The sequence below is a fragment of the Neofelis nebulosa genome, chromosome 6 (genome assembly GCF_028018385.1).
Source record: "Neofelis nebulosa isolate mNeoNeb1 chromosome 6, mNeoNeb1.pri, whole genome shotgun sequence".
Taxonomy (NCBI): Eukaryota; Metazoa; Chordata; class Mammalia; order Carnivora; family Felidae; genus Neofelis; species Neofelis nebulosa.
In genome coordinates, this window is record NC_080787.1 from 87,926,945 (window position 1) to 87,943,809 (window position 16,865).

A 16,865-nucleotide genomic window follows, 5' to 3' on the forward strand; every position below is an offset into this window, starting at 1 on the left:
TCATAATCTCTGACCTCATTTACCTATACTAAATTATATTTATCATTTATTTAAATAATTATTGTAGAATATTCTCAAATTAGTTTATTTAAACATAAAATATAGATTACTTACCATGTACTTATATATAAAGAAACAATGAAATTATAAGACTTTTACTTAATATTAGAAAAAAGAATATCTAACCATACCACCATTTGATTTTAAAATATTTTATTTCTACATTAATACTTTAAAATTCAAATCTGAAAAACTCAAAGCATTCACAAATCAATGTTTCACAACCCCAAATCCTTGATGTTATAAGAAAGGACAGTATTTTCTTGAGCAGAACATAACTATTTCAAATTGAAAGTATATCAGGAATGAGATGCTGTTATTTTGGATAAGATTTTATAATTCCTTTTTTTAAATTTCTCTCTCCGGAAATAGCTTCACTGGTATATCTGTTTATTGAAATAAGATATTTGGGGTGCATGGGTCACACAATTGGTTGAGTGCCCGACTCTTGATTTTGGCTCAAGTCATAATCTCGTGGTTCATGAGATTAAGTCCTGTGTTGGCTTCCATGCTGGGTGTAGAGCCTGCTTAAGATTCTTCTTCTCTCTCTCTCTCTGCCCCTCTCCCATGCCCATGTACTCTTTCTCCCTGTCAAAAATAAATAAAGTTTTTTAAAAAAGAAATAAGGTGTCTATTGCCAAAATAAGAAAATTAGAAAGGGTAAGAAAAATAATTTTTCTTTAAAGCCATATAATCCACATTTTCTATCAGGTAAAACTGTCCTCGTAGAAAGTAACATTATACACACACCACACACATGTATACGTACACATATGTTTATATATACACATATGTGCATAATGTATGTATATATATACACATGTATGCATACATATATAGAAATACAGAGTGTGTGTGTGTATATATATATTATATATATATGTATAATATGTATATATATGTATGTTAATAATTAAGGAAGATTCCAGAAGCCAAACATTAGACGAAAGCACAATAAGTGATCCCAAAGTGTAGGGAATAGTTATAGCTTCTATACGTCATGTTCAGTCAGACGTAGGTGCTGACCTCGTGAGTACTCCACAGAAGCATGATGATCAGATGGCTGTGCTCTAGGTATCTCCTCACCCCAGGAAGGTTCAGACAGTCAGAGATCTGAGGAGATTAGGTGAAACCAGCAGGTCTGTGACAGGGTCATAGATTGACTATATGAAATATAGGATAAATTTCTACTTTATAGTGCCAAAAAAGGCAGAACTTCAAACACAGCTTCAAAATATACAAAGCAAATATTGGCAGACTATGAAGAAAATTTATGTACCTATCATCATAGGCTGAGAATTTAGCAATCTTCTATCTGGAAGATAGGTCAGGTAGAGAAAAATTTCAGGAAAGATATGTAATATTTGAACAACACACACACACACACACACACACACACACACACACACACACACACTTGATCTGCTGGATATATACCTCCATAGAAAACAGACATCACATCATAAGTCCTTCACCTTGTTCCTACTATATAGCCACACATTGACCTCCACTGACAGTCAGATTCTAGATTCCTTCTTTTATATCAGAGGTCTTTCTGTTGTGTCTAAAATCAATTGTCCAACTATATCCTTTCCTCCATCCCCTTCCCTTCCCTTTCTCAATAATGTAAGAGAATCTTTTAAAAGACAAATTTAAACTTTTTTTTAGAGAGATACTAGAAAAAGTACATACATTTTATGTACTCATATTATGTTTTTATATCTACTGCTCATATTTCTTTCAGATCTTTTCTGAAACAATACTTATGCTGGAACTAAATTTACCACCTCAAAGAGTGAATATACATGATTGAGCAAACTCTTCTGAGATCTCTTTCTAGTGTATTGCACGCTCGCAAAAAGTTATCTAAAAAGAATACCTCACATGCTTTCAAAAAGAACTACAGAAAAATAAACGGATATAGACAAGTTAGTTTTAATTCACTGCATTTTCATTTTAATACAATTATAATTAGAAAAGGTAAGTAAATATGCCATAGTTTTCTCATCTTCAGATGACTATTCTGTTTTCTCTCTCTTAAGATGGAAAATTTTCTATTATTGTAACTATTCAAATGAGGTAATAGACAAAGCAAAAGACATTTCTATTTGGCTTAAAGCCATAGATGAGTTAATTAATCCAACCTTTATTAAATACTTACGGTGTGTCAGGCATTGTGATAAGTATTGGGAATACAAATTTAAATGAGAGACAGTATGGATCAGTTATGTATTGAGTTTGGAGATTTGATTCATAAAGTTTAAAAAGACACAAATATTAATTCTCTCATATGTAAGAAGTCCAGAGCAAGGCAGTGCAGTGCTGAGACTGCAGCTATACAAAATTATCATGTTCCTTGATTCCCTTTCTCTTCCCTGCCTCATGTGATCTTCATTCTCAAGGTTACCTCCTGGATCGAGATGGCTGCTGGAGCTTCAGCTATTATGTACTTGGCCCAAGGGGCAGGAAGACAGAAGGAGAAAGAAAATATAAAAGTAATCTGTCCTTTTAACATGGTTTTCCAGCAGTTGCACACAACATTTCTCGGAACTTAGTCACGTGGCATAGTAAAGCTTTAGAAGGTTCTGTACATTGTAGGCTTTCAGTGGGGCTCATTATCCCAATGAATAGCACCAGGATTTTATTAATAAGTAGAAAAGGAAAACTGTGTGTTTTGGTAGGCAATCATCTGTCTCCATCTCACAGTTTCTCCCTGCCTTCAAGGTATATAGGATCTAGCAAAACAAAGTAATAGAGACATTAAAAACGAAAGAACAATGGCAACTTAAGAGCTATGAAAAAGGTCTTTTCTTTGATACTGTGGGTCATAAAAGGCATAGTAGTCAAGTCCATCTGGAAGGTCATGAACACAGTAATTGGCATATATGCATTTGTTAATGATATCCGTTTTAAAGTGTTTCCAATATATTTCAGACATTTTCCAAAGGAGATAGAGAAAGTGGACTAAGAGGTGTCAAGAATTTTACTTGCACTTTTTCATTTAATCCTCATGTAACCCTGGGAAATAATTATTATTTTTATTTCCCTGATAGAGATGTGGCTTTTTGAAAAGTAACAAAAATTTACCCAGGACTATTAGCAATGAATGGAAGTAGTATTGAAATCTAGGTCTTTCTCCCACATTTAATTTTTCAATCTACCATAAACTATCAAAACCATTCCAACCCAAGATGCAAAATTGGAAAACAAATCCTTTGGTCTTTTATTGAACTGTATGATTTAAAATTATTTTAAGGGATGCTCCTAATTGCATATTCTTCATCTTGCTAATATTCCAAGATTTTACATTTCAAATATCTGTCTGCATGCAATCCCTTTCTGAACTGTCCATATTTTTCTGGCTTTCCAATAACTTTTAAACAAACTAGCCGTGTTTTGCTTGCTTTAGGAGTCCCACCTCCCCAGTGTAGAAGCCAGGAAAAGCACATTCTCACTTTCCTTTGCAGTGCAACATGGGATCATGATTCAAGATTCCAACAATTGTACTTGCCCAAGTAAAGCTTCATTTGGCAGTAGTCCACTTGGGTGTAAGTACACCCCGTGCAGAGTTCATTTAATTAACATTGGATTTCTAGCAATGCTAGTGGTTACAGTTCTAACTTCTGTTCCCACAACTGATTTATCAGCACTGGTGGAGTTTTGGTTGCAGTCAGGTGGAGTTCTTGGCAGCTGGTACAAGCTGTCCCAGGCCAGTTCAAGGAATGTTTTGGGGCCATTGGTCCTGGAACTTGAGCATTGAGCCACCTTTCTAGCAATTCTGTGAGCCTCCCAGTGTACTTTTGATCAACTCTTTGGTCTTGTGGAACTAAAAATTGCTTCTGTTGCTTTCAACTAATAATTATGAATAATACCGTCCTTACACTAAATATAATCAGAGGAGAGCAAAATTGCTATGACGGAAAGGTAATGTTTCGGGAGAAAGAATGCTCAATTGGGAGTAGCATCAGGTCTCTCACTAGTTGTATGACTAGAAAAAAATACATTTAACTTCTCAGAAGTTTTTTTTTTCATTAATATGTGAATAAATGTAGTGTTAAGATTCCATCTATCTAAAATGTTTTTCCCTCTCTCCTCATGAAAAGATGCAGTGAGATTGAGAAAGAACATAAAACCATTTAAGATCCAGAGCTCCATAACAGCGATGGTTAATTTTAGCTTCTCCACTCTCTGGCAATGTGACTTGGTGACAGCCACCTAAACTGTCTCAGTTTCCTCATCTGATATTGCATTAATTATCGTACCTGAACGATGAGACTGTTCTGAGGAATAAATGAGTTAATATGTTGAAAGGGTTTTGACAATGGTGGACACTTTATTTGAAAGCTTTATTATATGATTATGTGTTAGGTATGATTATTGCTGTCGTTATTGTCTTTTTGGCAATATTTGTAGCACTTTATTAAAATACAGATTCCAGAGCCTCGATCTAAACCAACTAATTCAGAAACCTCAAGGGTGATGCTTAACCATGTGTATTAGAATAATTACATTACAGTGAATGATTTTTGAGCACAACTAAGATTGAGAACCACTAAACCATAAATATTTGGAGTCGTTATTAATGCTACCAAATGGTAAATGCTTTGTATTTTCACGCCTCAGTAAAAACACACGAAAAAATTTTACGTTGAATAGGCAAAAAATTATGGTAAAGATATAGAAACAGCATGATATAATGGAAAGTGCCCTCGAGAAAGATCAAGAGACATGTCTTAGATTCTGGTTCTCAGAACAATTCATTCATTGACTTTGGTCCACTCACACAATCTCTTTGACCTTCAGTTTCCTAAGCCAAAACCAAGGTGGGTTGATTAGATGAACCAGCATGGTTTTACATTGAAAGCTATTGACTGGACAATTTTGGAGGAAATATACATGTATGTGTGTGTATATGTATGCACACTTATGCACATGTATATATGTAAATATTGTATATAGGGTAGATAGGATTCAGGAATTAGAAAGACATTACTAAGCTGTTTATTAGTATTTGACCTTGCGTAAGCATCTTAATCAACCCAGTCTTTCCTTTATAAAATAGCACTATGTGAGATTTATATACAATATATAAATATTCATACAATATATAAATATGTATATAAATATATATAATATAGTTATAATAAAAAGAATTAGGAACTAAATAAAAATTACTGTCCTTTGAATTCTACCTTTGCATAATTGTCTATATTAAACTGGACCCTATGCTATATTTAATCACGTTAGGTGGATATTTGGATTCAAATCCAAAAATCATGCATGAGAATAATAAAACCTCAGAAATCTTATGATAGGAATTATTAGAGTGCATTTTAAAATATACTTAAAATCTCTTTTTTTCCACATAAAAGTTCTTAGTTTATTAATCCACTCATGAAAAATCTGCACAATCACCAGAGACAAAGTCACTGCAGAATCTTTACTCCGTTTTTTTGCTGGCACCAACATTGGCTTGGGCAGTCCCCCTGACTTTCTTCATTCTGTTCTTGTATTTCTTTTGCTGTTTTCTTGAGGTCATTTTCTTCTCATACAGACCATGTCTTCTCATACAGACCTATGTTTGAGTTCATTTTTTTCTTTTCATAATCCAAGGAATCGTAAATCATAGCAAAGCCCATTGTTTTGCCACCGCCAAAATAGGTTTTGAATCCATATACAAAGATGACATTCAGTGTGGTCTTGTACATTTTGGCTATTTCTTCCTGAATTTCTGTCTTAGGTACTGTTGCCTTTCTAAGGTGAAGAGCATCAAGGACCATTTGTTTCTGCTGAAGTAGTCAACTGGCATGAACATCCTGGTCCGGGCGATTACTCTGTTGTTCATGATCACAGCCGAGCCTTCAAGCAGCCAGGGAGGAAAGAACTACTATTCGCAGACCAATCATATATTTAAAGTCTTGACATAATGAAAGCTTTAACCAAAAATACAATGCACTTGATGATTTGCACATTTGCCCTTTCTGTTCTACACTGAATGTTACTTCATTCAGTGCTTTCATACTGTACCCGGGATCTTAGTTTATTTTATGCCACTTTGGAAGTGATTATTTTTTATAGAATTGGATGATGTGATGGCTAACCACAAGAAAACACTAAAAGGTCAAAGGCAGTAAAGTGTGTTTTTTTCCAAACAGAAGTAAAAATGACTTTACGCTTCTGCAATATTTCACTTTCATGCTTTTTATATTGGCTCGGTCAGGAAATACATCTCATTCACATTGATCATTATAGCACATGCCATCAGGATAGACGTAGCTGACTGTTCAAAAATAAATCAGCTAGACACCAATGACCATCAAGAAGTAATACTCTTTGAGTTCCCTACAGTCTGTAACCCATACATTTATGTCAACTTGCAGGAAAATATATTGGCAATAAGTCAACATTAATCCAACAGTATTTGAGAAAAGAACAGAAGTATGGATATCATATAAGAATTTCAGATGTTGATTTTTAAACTAGATCATTCTACTACCTAATAATTATAACTGTTTATATACTGTCCTTCCTCTCAGTATGCAATTCTCATCTTTCCTCTTTATTTATGAATATCTTTTATCTATGGTATTTACTTTTAATGTTTTACAGAATATAATACTGAGCATTGTTATCAAAAGATATTTAATTGGGTTAGCCTGAGTCCTTACATTTTTTCAACTAGCTATTCTTGACTCTTGAGATTTTCTTATCATCTAAAAAATATTCTGAGCCCTGTTGTTCATTTGTTATTTAGGAATCAGATGATACTTGTTAAAATTATCTTTTCTCTCTCTCTCTCTTGACATCTATTCTTGAGATTGTCTGCCTCTTGTAATTGTTAAGACACATTTCTAATACATCAAAAAAGTCTGCAATACTCAGGCATTATTTGTTTTTTTCACATGGTTTCAAATAACATGTGCAATCATTATTTGACAAAAGAACAAGTATTTGTCCATTATAGCCTCACAGAATGAATTAGAAAAAAACGAGTCATCACACGCCAGTCAGAGTGGCCAAAATGAACAAATCAGGAGACTATAGATGCTGGAGAGGATGTGGAGAAACGGGAACCCTCTTGCACTGTTGGTGGGAATGCAAACTGGTGCAGCCACTCTGGAAAACAGTGTGGAGGTTCCTCAAAAAATTAAAAATAGACCTACCCTATGACCCAGCAGTAGCACTGCTAGGAATTTACCCAAGGGATACAGGAGTACTGATGCATAGGGGCACTTGTACCCCAATGTTTATAGCAGCACTCTCAACAATAGCTAAATTATGGAAAGAGCATAAATGTCCATCAACTGATGAATGGATAAATAAATTGTGGTTTATATACACAACAGAGTACTACGTGGCAATGAGAAAGAATGAAATATGGCCCTTTGTAGCAACGTGGATGGAACTGGGTAGTGTGATGCTAAGTGAAATAAGCCATACAGAGAAAGACAGATACCATATGTTTTCACTCTTATGTGGATCCTGAGAAACTTAACAGGAACCCATGGGAAGGGGAAGGGGAAGGAAAAAAAAAACAAAGAGGTTAGAGTGGGAAAGAGCCAAAACATAAGATAACTCTTAAAAACTGAGAACAAACTGAGGGTTGATGGGGGGTGGGAGGGAGGGGAGGGTAGGTGAGGGGTATTGAGGGCATCTTTTGGGATGAGCACTGGGTGTTATATGGAAACCAACTGGATAATAAATTTCATATATTAAAAAAAAAGAAAAAAGAAAAAAGAAAAAAAAACCGAGTCATTAAAAAGGATAAATTCCCACACAAATAAATTGCTATTGTTTTTATGTGTCTTTTTAGCTTATGATATTCAGGGATGTATGATTCGACATAAAGTTTGCATGATGTTCCCAATGTAACACATCTCTGTTTTGCCAGATCTGTTGAAAAGCAGGGGGAAGAAAGTTAATTTTCTTTTCAAGTTTGAAAAATGTGTCTTAAAGAATCTAAATAATGGAAAAGGCAGAAGTATTCAAATATTACCATTTCTTCCCCCCCCCCCCCACACACATCCATGATATTAGTTTTCAATTGGAAAAGGAAGAAATGGTTAGGATAAAGAATTAAAAGGCAACAAGTAGATTAGAAATAATTTTACCTGGCCCTTGGAGAATGCAAATAAATCTATGTCTTCAAATGATTACTATTTAGAATACTGAGAGGATTTCTATTTTTAGAATGTCCATTCTCCACCTATATCCCCTATATCCCTTGTCCTGATTCATTTTATTCCTTCAAGAGTCAGCCTACATGTTTTGTCTTCTCCTTTGTGCATTCCTTTGTACTCCATACTTGTGTCATCTACAGCACTTAAAACACTGTATTTCTATATTGGCAATGTTGGATATTTAAAAAAATCTTTCACCTAAATTGTAAGTTATATGAGAATAAGATTTTATTAATGTCAGTATCATTGTTGATAGCACATTGGTAAGCTCCTGATAAGATGATTTAATGATGAAATTAATTTATAAATCTTTAAGCAATCATAAAACATTAGAGAAGCGCTACAATATTTTTATCAACTACTTTCAATTTAATGTTCTGATAGTCCTCTCTGGGACTGGTGGAGTGCAAACACAAAGAAGAGAGGTCAACTGCTGTCCTCCATTCTTAGTGTAAAATCCAGGCATTCACATCCCTTGTTATTTTGACAAGGGCACCTTAACTTTTTTTTATGTATATATTAATGTTCTGCATACCATTTTAAGAAGTGATTTTGCTACTAGAAAAACAAGATCTAAGATTCTAATTTTAGATGATCAAATGACTCTATTTTGAAAAGCAAAAAATGTATGTTCTAGAACTGCACTGTCCAATATGGTAAACAATAGCCACATGTCTTTACATAAATTTACAATTAAATGATAGTTTAAATTCAGTTCTTCAGTTAAACTAGCTCGATTTCAAGTGCACAATTGCCACAAGGCCTACCAGGTATCATAGTAAACACCATACAGCCTATAATATTTCCATCATCATAAAAAGTTCTGTTGGACAGCTTTTTCCTAAAACTACTTCTGTTGAGTATGATATCAATTATTGTAAAATCCTAAAAGAATCTAAGAAACAAAATTGGGATAAATTTTTAAGAAGGTGCAAGAGATGTTTGCTTGACTTCTTTAAGAGTCCTGCTTCATACTAATTTTCTAATGTTTTCTAAGTCATAGGATAGAAGACTAGCAGACCAGTTAAAAGTGGGAGGTCTAGAGCGAGAGTTTCCAGGTTAGTAAAGCACTATGTAACTCAACCTACTTAACAATTCTAAGCATTAGTGTGTGCTCCAAAATGTGAGTAATAGCACTTAGTTCATAGGGATGTTCTGAGGATGAAATGAGACAAAGCATGCATGGATTTAGCAAGGTCCCTGATACATTTTAGTAATCAAACTTATAGCATTACCCAATTACTGTTAGTCTAGGCATCAAATTTGATGCCTTGCAGCACAACAAATTGGGGTACTTGAAGATAACTAAGGCAGCACTGTGGATGGTAATATAAACATTTATTTAATTATTTAATGCAAAGTGAGGGCAACCAGAATCTACCAAATGATTTATAGTCCCCAGATGTTCAGGGCCTAATTCTCTCATTACAGGTCCTTGCATTATCCAGTTATCATTTAGAAAACAGACTCAGTCAAAGCAGTATGATATTGACACAAAAATAGACACATAAGTCAATGGAGAATAGATGACCCAGAAATAAACCCACACTGTGTGGCCAATTAATGTATGACAAAGGAGGCAAGAATATACAATGGGGACAAGAGTTTCCTCAATAAAATGGTGCTGGGAAAAGGACAGCTACATGCATACATCAACACAAAAAATAGACTAAAACTGGATTAAAGACCTAAATATAAGACCTGAAACCATAAAACTCCAAGAAGAAAACATATGTGGTAGTCTCTTTGAAATCAGGCTTAGCAACATTTTCCTATATAAGTCTCCTTTGGCAAGGGAAAAAAAAGCAAAATTAAAATATTTGGACTATACCAAAATAAAAAGCTTTTACACAGTGAAGGCAGCCATCAATTAAACCAAAAAGACAATCTACTGAATGGTAGAAGATATTTGCAAAGGATATATCTGATAAGGGATTAATATATGAAATATATAAAGAATTTTACATAATTCAACACCAAAACCCCCAAATAATCCAATTGAAAGATAGGCAGAGGACATACATAGATATTTTTCCAAAGAAGAAATACAGATGGCCAGCAGATACATCAAAATATGCTCAATATCATTTATATTCATGGAATTATCTACTGAGAAAGAGACAGAAATAGACAGAGAGAGAACAGAGGAGCGGCAGAGAGAGAGGGAGAGAAAGAATCCCAAGCAGGTGCCTTGCTGTCAGTGGCAGAGCCCAAAGCAAGGCTTGATCTCACTAATAGAACCCTAGGATCATGACCTGAGCCAAAATCAAGTCAGATGCTCAGATGCTTAAGGAACTGAGCCACCCAGGTGCCCCATTGATGTGTTAATGATTTTAAGTGCCCTTTTTCTACCTCCGATCTGTGGGTTTCTTATACAGCAACTTTCCAAACAGACCAGCACCTGCTGTTTCGATACTGAGATACTACTTACAGGATGGTAATATGGTGATATGGGACCAAACTCCCATCACAATTGCCGGAGTATGAATCCTGCTCCACCAAAAGGACCAAGGCTTTCTCCCTCAACAATAGGATCTTTTGTCCTTCTGTGACCTGCTACACTTAAATAACTATATTTCCACTGTGTTTTGCTATTATGCAAAATCAAATGTGTTTCTCTGTCATTGGCTGGGTTATTTCCATAGACCTGTAGAGGTTATGGCAACAAAATAATATCTCCTGGTTTCAGTATTTCCTAAAGTGGCGTACAAATTTCATTCTTAATTGCATAATTATCAACTTTTGGAACAATTGCTCTTATTTTCACTAGTAGATTCCAACTGTGAAAATTTTTCCCTTGTTTCTGTCAGTGACTTCCCTAGCTTATATTTATGAGGATTTCCAATGAGATATATTCTCAAGTCATTTAATTTCCCGAACATATACCTTTGAAAGGACGAAGAACAAATAAAACTATGGAATATCTTTAAAGAGTCCTAAACTAGCTTCATTTCCATTTTCCAAGTATGTATAAAGTAACAACTATAGACACAATATCTAGGATTTTAATTCCTCCATGGCCTTTTCTTTTTATTTATTTATTTATTTATTTTTTATTTTTTTAAATATATGAAATTTATTGTCAAATTGGTTTCCATACAACACCCAGTGCTCATCCCAACAGGTGCCCTCCTCAATACCCATCACCCACCTGCCCCTCCCTCCCACCCCCCATCAGCCCTCATTTGTTCTCAGTTTTTAAAAGTCTCTTATGCTTCGGCTGTCTCCCACTCTAACCTCTTTTTTTTTCCTTCCCCTCCTCCATGGGTTCCTGTTAAGGTTCTCAGGATCCCACATAAGAGTGAACACATACCTCCATGGCCTTTTCAAAGCCTTCTAAGGTATCTTTGTGTAAAATCCAGAAAAATACATGCTGAATTTAGTGAAGGGTTTGCAGTTGGTTAAGCAAACATGCTAGGGGAGTGACAATTAAGCAATTCAGTAAGTTTTCAATGTAATAGGAGACTGTGTTTATAAGGCTCTTCTCCAGACTTCCAGAAGTATATAGCACATAGATTTGATATCAGCAAGGTGCAAGGTATATTCTGATGCCTGATATCATGGGTCTCTAACCTTTATTGAGTGTTTTTGAATGAACACATCAAAAGCTTTCTTATTAAATGTACAAGTGCAAACAATACATAGATAAGAGCTAGTACAGGATGAAATTGTGGCTTAAAAAACATTAAAGTCTAAGTACTATCTATAGAAATAAAAGTTAAGACATGTATTCATGTTCATAAAATTAACTACACAAGTACAGTAAAAGAAGGTTCCTGGTTCTGTGGTTGTTTGTGTGAAAATATACACAAGAAGTTTCAGTTACTATAAAAACATGGTTTAAAATAGCAAAGGAATTTAACTCATTAGTAGTAGTATATTAGTGAAAACAAGAAACATGCTATTGTATTCTGCATTGACAAATGCACTGGGTCCAGTTGTTGAGTTCTTATTTTGGAAACAGCATTGAAAATATATGACCGTACTCTAAGGGTAAAGTACAGAAGGAGTAGAACATGCAAACAATACCATCAAAAGAAGGCTTAATTAAAGAAGAAAGTTGAGTCCAGAGAAGAGAAGCCCTACCATAGTCACAATACCTCTTTTATACACTTGAATGATTGCCTTGGTTGTATCTGTTTGTTTGTTTCTCCCACATTTTATGGGGAAAAGTTAGATAAAAATGTAAGTAATTTACAAGGAAATATACATGGCTAATTAAAACGATATGCTTCCTTACATTTAGAATTGGCCAACAACGTGAATATCTCAATTCCTCATTCATGAAGATGTCCAAGGTAAGCAGGGATGTTGGAGAAAAGAATCTTTATTGGAAGCAATGTGTCACTAGATGCTAAATGAGGGTGCAGAACAACCCAGAGAAGAAAACTATAATACCTCAAAACCATGTGCATCATGTCTAATAATTTAGCAGCTAATCTAAACCCTTAAACTATAATTAAATTATTAGATAACAATGACAGCTATGATATGGGCTGTCAGAAACTATAAAATACTGTGGGATAAGGTACGATTACTAACGCTTGCCAAATGTTAATCCAGAGTACTGGGTGCTAAGAATTTAACATATACATTAGAATTCACCTGACAAAATTTTTGTTTGTTGGTTTAAGTAGACTCTATGCCCAATGCGGAGCTTAAACTCACAACCCTGAGATCAAGAGTTGCACGTTTTACTGACTGAGCAAGCCAGGTCACCCTTACATGACAAATTTAAATAGTCAAGGAAAAGACTCTCAAACCTATTGTGCTGTTTACCTGAAGAAGATATACTCTATAAACCATCATCAGGAAGATTAACAATTAAAATATCTCTAAAAGTTTCTATGGAATATATTGCAGGTAAAGAAAGGTTATAAAGTCTAAAATCCAAAACAAATCCCTTCCCTGATGCTTTAAGTACTGAACGATTTTAACATAAGGTTTTTCGACGCCTTCCACATTGCAATCTTATTCAGCTCTCCTGTGCTAGAAGTCACCCATCTCTAAGTCATCTGTTGTCTCTGATGCGATCAAGTGGTCTATGACAAGAGCATTGCACTTATGTGTCTTATAGCTACCAACTCTGTTCCTACTGGCTTGCTACTAACTAGCAAGTGCCTTTAACTAGCTGTGCTTCTTTGGCATAGAACTTACTCACCTGTGTTCAGTTTCCTATCTGTAAAATTATAGGGTTAGGTTGACTGGCTTTTAAGTATAGTATATTTATCCTCTGAAATTATTTGATTCTCTGCCAGCAAAATCCAAACAGAACCTACTTTCTCGGGGGAATTTTGATGACAGATGGCCTCTACCTTTTATCTACTCTGTAACACCAGAGAGGCTTATGCTAGTCTCTCTTCATCCTGTTATGTATAGGAATCATAGCTTTTCATAGGTACTTACCAGAAAGCCTTTAGTCAGGGATTCTTCTGTTTTGCTTTCCAAGAATTCAAGGAATCTGAAATCCACAGACAAAAATGGCCCTTTCAACTCAGTTTTGCTTTTTAGCTTTTGCCGGAACCAAATAAGTAAAACTCAAAGGCTAGTGCAGCAGACTGGGTCCTGCCCTGGTTTGATGGCAGTTTTGCCTTATCAGAAAGCACCCAGAATGAGTTTCCTGCATGATCGCCTTGCGTTTTCAATTCTCCACCTGCTTCTTAGGACATGTGTAAAATATATTTTGCGTCTGCTGTCTCCAGTTTTAGCATTTTCCCATTTCCCATTCTTAAGCTCATAGAATTTTAAAGTAGCCAATCCTTTTCCTTAATGAATATTTTTAAATAATTTGAATATTCAAAATAGAGCAAAATAGTTGAAAGAAAAGTTTTTTACATAAAAACAAGAACATGTTTTACAGACTTCACACTTGTTCCTTTTTTTTGCTTGCTGTAGTCTAAAATGACTTTTGGGTATAGGCATAAACCTAGCTACCAGCTGCCTGGATTTCTTTCCTTAAATTATCTAATTAAGATTATTGTTTGATGTCATAAGGCTAACTTCTGATAATTAGTATTCTGCAGCAATAATTTTTGATATAATTTCTGAAGAGATTAGAAATTAGGGTAACATTGAAAAAGTCTAATATGTCCCAACAAGTAACTTATACATCACATTAGTCTAAGTCCAGTCAAAAGGCAGAAATCGCACAATCAAGTCAACAAAGTAAGTTTAATTAAACAATGCTAGGTAAACAGAAAAAAAATGTTAACATAACAGACCTGAGACTCTTAGGCTTAGGAAGGCCTGAGTGTAAGGTTGGCCTTTGGCATCTGGGAACTTGGATTTTGGGTTTTCACCATTCCATGGTAACAATAGTGCACTGTACTTAAACTGCTGATACAAACAATATGTTTTAGATTGAACACCTGCTGGAAATCTGGAGTTTTGGCACATACTCGGCAGACAGTGACTATGTGACCAGTCTCTAATGAAATCCCTGGCCACTGAGTTTTTAATGAGCACCCACGTAGACAGTACTTCTTACATGTTGTCACTATTTGATGTTAAAGGAATTAAACAAGTCAGTGTGACTCAACCCGATAAATACTCTTGTAACCTTGTGCCTGGTTCCATGCAAATTTTCCCTTGGCTAGTTTTTCGGTGTATCTTTTTCCTGTAATAAATCATAACCATGAATACAACTATATGCTAATTCCTGTGAATCCTTCCAGTTAATCATGGAAATGGGAATGGTCTTGGGAACCCTGACACAGTAGGTTACTATAAAAAATATAAAGAGAATTCTGAAGGATATCCTAGGGCACAGACAGCATCTCAGAAAAGACAAATTTGGAAGACTGGCCCTGTCTCCAAGGTAGGCAGTTCTGATCTCATTGAAAAAGATACAGTTGCAGCCCAATGGGTGCCAGAAAATTCTGCTGGACTGCCAGAGCTAGATCTAGTCCAGTCACTGGACAAGCAAGAAACAATATCACAGAACTCAGGCAAGACAAGGTTGGTGGGAAGATACACAGAGGGGGTCAGTGGGTCTTGTAGAAGGCTTGGAGCTTACATTCTACAGGACTCGAGGTCTGAGGCTCCATCAAACAGAAGATGATGGGTGGGAATGCAAATGGAGTCTAGGCTATGCAGGCATTTGTTCTGGATCATGCAGTGCCTATAATCAGGGGGCAATGGCTACAAGGTCATTTGGGGACTGCCTGCTCTAGGCTTGGGAGAGAATGTCCTTCATCTTCCCATGACATGCATGACTGACATTCTATACAGTAGGAACAAGGGAAAGCTCAAGGAGCCCTTTGGAACCAGGACTTTAACCACCGCTCTGCCTCCCCTTCTCCTTCTTGCAATGCCCCTCCAGCTCCCTCTACTGACAAAGCTTAACATGTTCACTGTGAAGATAATATGCTGAAAGAGCCCAGTTCATGATCTCAGATCAGACACTGAAAGACAAATTTGCATCAGAGAGCCAATATATTGATAATTGGTTAGCACATACAGTGAAAGCATCTAAGAGACCACTGAACAAATTTCCTTTTTAAGATTCTAAATTGCCAATTGATGTAAATCAAACCAAATCACACATTATTTCTATTCCTAGCAAATAAATGCAAAATACATTTATGTTTTCTCTTTGGTCCAGGTTTAATATCTCAGTATATACTCTTCCTGAAGTCCTCATTATTTTACTAAACATAGTATGCCTTTGACTTGTTCATGTATTTTTAAATGGTAAATAAAACTGCAGAATAATAAATAGACAAGTAATTTAAAATTTAATTTTGTCTAGAAGTCACTAGTCTCTCCTGTTTCACTGTCTATAGTAAGCTAGTACTCAGTGAATGTACAAAAACACAACTAATTTGGTATAAAAAAAGTGCTACTTAATTTTTAATCTGTATTCTGCTTGTTTACTATTCACATTTTACTCTATTGGATTTTCCTCAATTAGATTTCAGGTTTTTCTCCCCTTTTTGTTCTCCCAGGCTACACTGAATGTTTAAATCAGAAAAGGCGCTATTGATTTTTCTTTTTTATCATGAAAATGTTTCTGGTCTTATTAGGTTGGTGAACTTATTTCTAACAGAACTTACATTTCCAACTTAAATTACTTTGTAGTACAACCTAATGTCCCATGCAATGATGTTATACCTGTATTTGTGTCAAATCTAATTATGAAGACTTGATTTGCGTAATGTGCAAGAAATTATTTCCACTTTCTCTACCATGCAAACAGATCAATTTTCTCATTAGCCCTTTCCATCAGTTCTGATTGCTTTAAGCTTATGCTTTTTATATTACTTTGTTGTCTAGCCAAATTTGACCCTTACCTAGTGTATGGACAGATTCACTACATTTTAGGAGACTTATTCATGTTGACACTACAGCTATATAAATCAGTAATAGTGCAATATTTTTCATTATTTCCTCTATCACTAATTATCTATATTGGCCCATCATAGTCTTTCTACACTTCCTAATAGATTTTTTTTTGCCATTTTCTTTTAAGTCAGAATTTAGAGAAGAACAAATAAGGAAATGAACCACAAAGTAGGTGACAATAAAAGATGAAGAGGAAGTGGGAAGTATAACTCATTGTAGGAGCAAAGCTTTGGATAAAAGACTCTAAGGGGACTTCTTCAGGCTCATGCTCTGACAAAAGGA

The 16,865-nt window shown here is 35.2% G+C and overlaps 1 pseudogene; it reads right to left on the reverse strand.

The window, feature by feature from the left end:
* Positions 1 to 5,500: 5,500 nt before the first annotated feature.
* LOC131513476 (small ribosomal subunit protein eS24-like) lies at positions 5,501 to 5,905 on the reverse strand (annotated as a pseudogene).
* Between the last annotated feature and the right edge of the window lie 10,960 nt (positions 5,906 to 16,865).